The following is a 6,304-nucleotide window of genomic DNA, read 5'->3' as shown; positions in this document are numbered from 1 at the left end:
TCTGCGTGGACTGAGTGGCTCCTCCTCCCTCTGGTCCCGCGCTGGACGCGCCCGGGGGGCCATCCGCTATCCTGCAAGTGGCTCGTGTGCTCCCAGGGGCAACGGTCCCAGGCCCCCAGATTAAACCAGTCTGTGTGGACGCGACTCCTCAGCAGCCCCGAGCGCCCTGTGTGCTGTGGGGTCTGGGGGAGGGGCCCGTCTGCTCTGCACGGCCAGCCCTTCCCGCCAGGGTCCCCAGCCTGCGGTCATGAGGAGCAAAGTGCTTTAGCAAACCCTTTTCCAAACGCCCCCCCGTTTGCATTTTGCGTAACTGCGATGAGCAAAGTTTCAAAGTGCCAGTACCGAGATGCCCCAAATGTCACAGGCTGGCAGCGTGCTTTGTCAACAGCAGGCAACGCGAGGTTAGGGAAATCGATGTGAGTGGACACATGGTTTCCCAGAGGCCGTCAGAGGTGCACAGAGAAGGCCCAAGGCCGCGTGGCGGGGAGGCTGTCCTCTTGCGGGTTTGCCACGCACCTGAGCGCTCTGTGCGCCCCGAGCCCTGGATGGGTTCTGAGGTCAAAGGTGGTCTGGGGCCCAGACAGGATTGCGGCCGCCCCCATCTCTCACTGGTGGCCCGGGGTGGCGATGGGGCTCACATGCGCATCAGAGGGGGAGACTGAGGCACACCAGAGAGAAGGGTGTGCCCCCGCTGCCTCCCTCTGGCGGCTCCTCCTCTCTTCCAGAAGGAGAATCCGTTCAGTGAGGCCCTGGAGGAGACGACGGGACGCTGTGGGGAGGGCGGTGAGGGCTGGGACTCATGACGGGGCACCTGCTGTCCCCTGTGCCCCGCCGCCATCACCTCCCTCCATGATGCTATCTGCCTAGGGACGGAGCTAAAGGAGCTACCTGGCGCACATGTCCCTCTCACCAGGCTGGTCGGCTGTGACCGAGCATCGAGTGCCCCTCAGGGACACGGGGTCACGGCAGGGTGGCTGGGGTGGGGCCCAGGCCCTGTGGACAGCGGGCACAAGGCCCAGGAGCCGCAAGGGACAAGGCGGATGTGGTTCTTGTTCCCAAGGGAGAGGGCAGAGGTCTCAGGACAAATGCCATGAACCCCATCTGCTCCGTACCCCCACCTGTTCCTTGAAGGGTCACTGTCGCCCCCAAACACCGAGTGGCTTCCACAGGCCCAGCCTGAGTTAGGTGGGGTGGGGGGGGCTCGCTGGAGGGTGGGCGTGGCCAAGGCCGGGGCCAGGCCTGTTCAAGGGAGGCCGACGGAACTACCAGATCAGAGGGCAGGTGAGCCCGGGTTTCCGTTTAGGGGCAATTCCACTGCAGGAATCCCTGATTGAAGCAGGTCACCGAGGACACCAAACCCTGGAGTCTCCTGGAGTCTCAACTTTGCAGAGAAATGACTGTTTCATCACAGACAGGACAGGTGGCTTCCCCCAGCAACACCGTCCACAGGAGTCAGTACATGAGAGGAGCCAGTAATGGGGAGCCCGCGTGGCATGGGCTGTGAGGCCCCCGAAGCCAGGATGCTGACAGTGCACCATGTGTCCCCAGTCCTTCCCGTGCGCCTGAGATTGAAACCAAACTTGCTACTTCCCCCATCACGTGGTGCTGAGTGCGTCTCGGGTTTGAGGACACATTCGGTTCTTACAGAACGCCCCCGGGGTCTGCTGGTTGCCTGGCTCGAAGCCCCAGGCTGTGGTCCACTTTGTGCCTTTACAGAAACGCTTGCCACGCTGCCTCGGGGACCCGTCCTGCCACACTGGCCTCCGTGCTGGGCCCCAGGCAGCCCGTGGCCCTGGGGTCACTCCAAGCCCCCGGAGGCTGCTTACTGGGCTCAGGTTTCTCTCCCCATCACACACCCCCTTATGTGCTCTCCTCCAGGCTGTGACTCTTGACCAGCCCCCTGCCCTCCTGTGTGCCCCCCGTGCAAGGGACCTGAAAGGTGAGCTCCAGGTGACTGTCCCCTGCCCAGAGCTGCCCATGTGGGAGCCCCTGAGCCTTGTTACTCACGGCCGCCTGCGGGATGCCAGCTGTCCCCATTTCCTGGGACGGGACCTGCTGACCTCACTCCTGGGAGGCCCGCCCAGCTCCAGGGTCCTCGACACCTCACCTCAGCCCCCTGTGCCTTGGACACGGAAGAGAAGCAGTGCGGAGACACTGACACTGACTGTATGCGGTGAGGTGGTGTGTGTTGTAGGCTGGGGGCGTTCTCAGCAGCCCCGTGTCCTCAGGCCCGTGTCTGCAGACCTGTCCCTGGTGGCCGTGGGCTGGCAGGCTGCGTGGTGCTCAGGCCTCTGCTCCACCCGGCTCGGCCCTTCCCCAGAGGCCCAGGGGCCAGGCGGGGCTAGGCGTGATGAGCCCTCCTGCTTCTCTCACTGGTGACACACGTGGGAAGTGGTGGCGTCCCTCCGGGCCCTCCTGGAGCCACAGCCTGCCCCACAGTCGCCGCCACCCCACCAGCCCCACGCACCAGCCCCTCGCTGCCCTGCTCTCCCTCAGCACCCCCACCCTGTGCACACACAGGAGTAATGACATAAACCCAACTTTGTAACTTTTAAATGAAGATGGCACATTGAAACCATATTATTTTGGATCTATTGGGTTGGGTATGTGTATCATTAAAATTATTTTAAGGTCTCTCTTCTGATGTTTTAATTGTGCTGCCGGGACACTGTTCTGACCACTGGGGCTTCCGACAGTCCCGACGGCCCACCCCACCTCTGGTCAGAACCTTTGGAGCACACACCCCCACGTGTTGGGCTGATCAGCATGTTGTCTGTAAGAGAGACCTACGCAGGACCTCAGGCAGTTTGTGGCACCACGTCCGATCTTACACAACCTGAAACTATCACAGGACCTGCAACAAAAGGGGATTTGTGGAATTTCATTCTGGAAGGGCTGTGGATAAGAGGAGTGGCCAGAGGGGCGCCTGGGTGGCGCAGTCGGTTAAGCGTCCGACTTCAGCCAGGTCATGATCTCACGGTCCGTGAGTTCGAGCCCCACGTCAGGCTCTGGGCTGACAGCTCGGAGCCTGGAGCCTCTTTCCGATTCTGTGTCTCCCTCTCTCTCTGCCCCTCCCCCGTTCATGCTCTGTCTCTCTCTGTCCCAAAAATAAAAAAAATTAAAAAAAAGAGGAGTGGCCAGAAAACCCTCTAATAAAAGCCGAAAATGGACACTGTATGTCCCTTTTAGTAAATGCGTCACGGGGCCGGCACAATGGCAAGAAATCAAGAGGTGCGAAGGAAGAAAACGAAAGAAAGGTGAGCATACCCCAGCCGTGACCACTCACCCTCAAGTGGCCTGCAACCTCATGTCCCAGAATGGCACTCAGAGCTCCAGCCATCACACCTGTATCCCCAGCAGAAGGATGGAGGAAGGGACAAAGAAACAGCCACACCAGTTGTCTTTCAAGAAGTTTCCCGGGAGCTGCGGCCTGGCCATTCTGTCTGCATCCTGATGCCCAACACGTAGCCACACGGCCACGCTTGACACCAGCAGCCCAGCTACAGGTCGGGGGCTCTCGTCCTGGAGCCTTGTTTCACCACTGTCGTCCCTCCAGGGCAGATCTAATAACCCCGAGGCTGCTCCCTGCCATCCTTTGCCTGTGTCTGAAATGCCCCCACTTCCCACGCCTCTAGCTCCTGAGAGGACTCCTACCCACCCTTCGCACCTCGGAGGGAGAGCCACTTCAGGGGGACACTCTCGCTGGCCCTGCAGCCGTGGCATTGGGTCCCCCCGGGTGTCTGACATGGTGTCTCTGCGGCCCCCTCGCTCTGCCTGGTTCGTTGTGAGGGATGGCTCGGCAGGTCCCGGCCCCGCACCACCAGCCGCGGCCAGGACCTGTCTGGTTTCTTGCTCAGCTCCCAGCACCCGGCCAGACCCCGGCATGTGGAAGTGCTTAGCAAGTACGTGCTGGGTGGGCTGAGTTGACCTTTCTAGCTCCCTGTCCCATCCCGCCTCCCCAGTCCTTCCCACGAGCCCGAGATTGGAGCCAAACTCGCCACTTCCCCCAACGGCTCGGGGGCAGACCAAACCCATGCTTATTCGCACTGGCAAGGACAGCTGGGAAGCCCCTGCTCAGGGGGGCTGCTTCTCCCAGTCCCCCGTGGCCATGCTATGGTCACCCAGGGCATGTGAGTGGGGGCCCCACAGGCCACTGAACCCAAGGGGAACACCGTCCAGAGGCACTCAGAGAAAAATTCAGGAGCACCCGGCAGGAAGGAGACAGACACGGGCCTCGGCAAGGCTGCGCCCAGGGCGGGCCCCAGACGGTTCCAGGAGCCGCTGGTTCAGGCCGCGCTCTCCGCTCTGCCCCTCAGTGGTCAGTCGCCACCCTGGTGCCTCCATCCTGAGTGGAGTAAAAGCGGCGCCCCCCCAAGCAGGGCCGAGATAAGGCTGGAGGGCGGACTCCCAGCGGCCGTTGGACCACCGCCTTCCTGAAGACGCAGCTCACACGAGCAGAGGCCCCAAACTGGTCTTCCCCATGGCGCGCACAGCACAGGCCCCAGGGAGCTCGAAGGGGCGGACACGACGTCCTTCCACAGGCTGATCTCTTCACCCTCCCGCGCGGAAGCCACACAACCCCTCAGCTGCGCAACCGGCCTGTCTCCGGTCTCCCCGGGGGAGCTGGAAGCCGCCGCAGGCCAACCGCCCCCGGACCAGTGGCCGCAGTGGCCGCGGCTCTAACCGCCCAGGCACCACCGCAAGGGTGGACGTGGTCCGCCAGAGAGAGCGCTTTTTAAAGGGATTAGAAATGTTAAGTTGATTCAAATACTTTTGAGTGAAATACCAGGAGTTGAAACCTAGTTCAGATTTTTCAGCGTTAGGATTCTCAAACACATCGAGTGTATCTTTGCTCCTGACATTATACCTCAACCCCAAGAGTAGACGTCCTGGGGGCCAATCTCGCCCAGGAAGGGCCCTGGCAAAACTAAAGGTGCCGTAGCAGCACACGCTGACCGGAGCAGGGAACCAGGGCAGGAGTGAACCTTAGTCTTGGCTGAGGGCCTGTGTCATCTGCAAACCCCGTAAGGTCAGGAGGCTACAGATGTAAATGCCTGGATCTGCTAAGTGGAAACCTTACCTGGAAATTATCACCAACACAGCATCAGCAGGGTGAACGCTCACGACAGCGTCCGGGTGACAACAGGGCTCGTCAGAGAGGACGCTGCTGGTAGACCTGCAGTGGAGACACCAGGGGGCCAGAAAACGGAAAGGACTGCCCTTCCCCCACACAGCTCAGTGAAAGGGCTCTAGAGGCACCCAGCTGGCTCAGTCAGTGGAGCTCTTGATCTCAGGCTTGTGAGTTCAAGCCCCACGTTGGGGGTGGAGATTAAATAAAAACTTTTATTTATTTATTTATTTATTTTTATTTATTTATAATGGGTTTTTTTTGGAGAGAGAGAGAGACACAGAAAGACAGAGCACAAGAGGGAGAGGGTCAGAGAGAGGGAGACACAGAATCCGAAGCAGGCTCCAGGCTCCGAGCTGTCAGCATAGAGCCCGACACGGGGCTTGAACTCAGGAATCGTGAAATCATGACCTGAGCCGAAGTCAGATGCTTAACCGACTGAGCCACCCAGGCACCCCATAAATAAATAAAAACATTATGAAAAAAAGTGTTCTAGAGGCCACTCGAGCACAAGTCAAGAAGCAGGGACTTGGATTAGGGGACCCATCCCCACTTGGGCAGAAGTGAGGTCTGTTCCTCTGACACAATGCAGACCAGCCGCAGGGACAAGATCTCTGTGTCCACAACCCTGAAGTGCCCCACTGTGCACACAAGCCAAGTCCAAAGAGAAGGCCACTGACACCCAAGGTGTGTCTCCTCCGTGGCCAAGCAGGACCGACCACATGCTACCAGTAACAGCCAATCCCGGATTTCCGCTGGTCGCTGTCCACTGCTGGAGGGAGAGCCTCATGGTGCTGACAAAGCCCAGAGTGAGATCCAGGCCGTGAGCACACGGCTCTACACCCGGCTGCAGGGTGGCCCCACAGAGCAGCGGAAGGTGGCTGTTCCTCACGCACTGCCGTGAGAGAAAGGGACAGCGCGGCCCCAGTGCAAGAGGATTATGGGCCTGCCAGTGACCACACTTTCCTGCTCAGGGGACTGGCTGGGGAAAGGGCAGCCTGGAGGTCAAGAACCTGCTGGCCATAAATCCACGGCACACGCTCCAACCCGCAGACACCATCCAGGGCACGTGGGTCCCTCAGCTGGGATCCGGATGTGCCTAGGGCACAGGTGACACTATGTGACTCAGGAGGCTGGAGCAGCCACCGGTGAGGCCCATGTGGACTCGAACTGGGA

Source organism: Panthera onca, chromosome A1 (genome assembly GCF_046562875.1).
Source record: "Panthera onca isolate mPanOnc1 chromosome A1, mPanOnc1 haplotype 2, whole genome shotgun sequence".
Classification (NCBI taxonomy): domain Eukaryota; kingdom Metazoa; phylum Chordata; class Mammalia; order Carnivora; family Felidae; genus Panthera; species Panthera onca.
Note: the sequence above shows the minus strand (reverse complement) of the source record.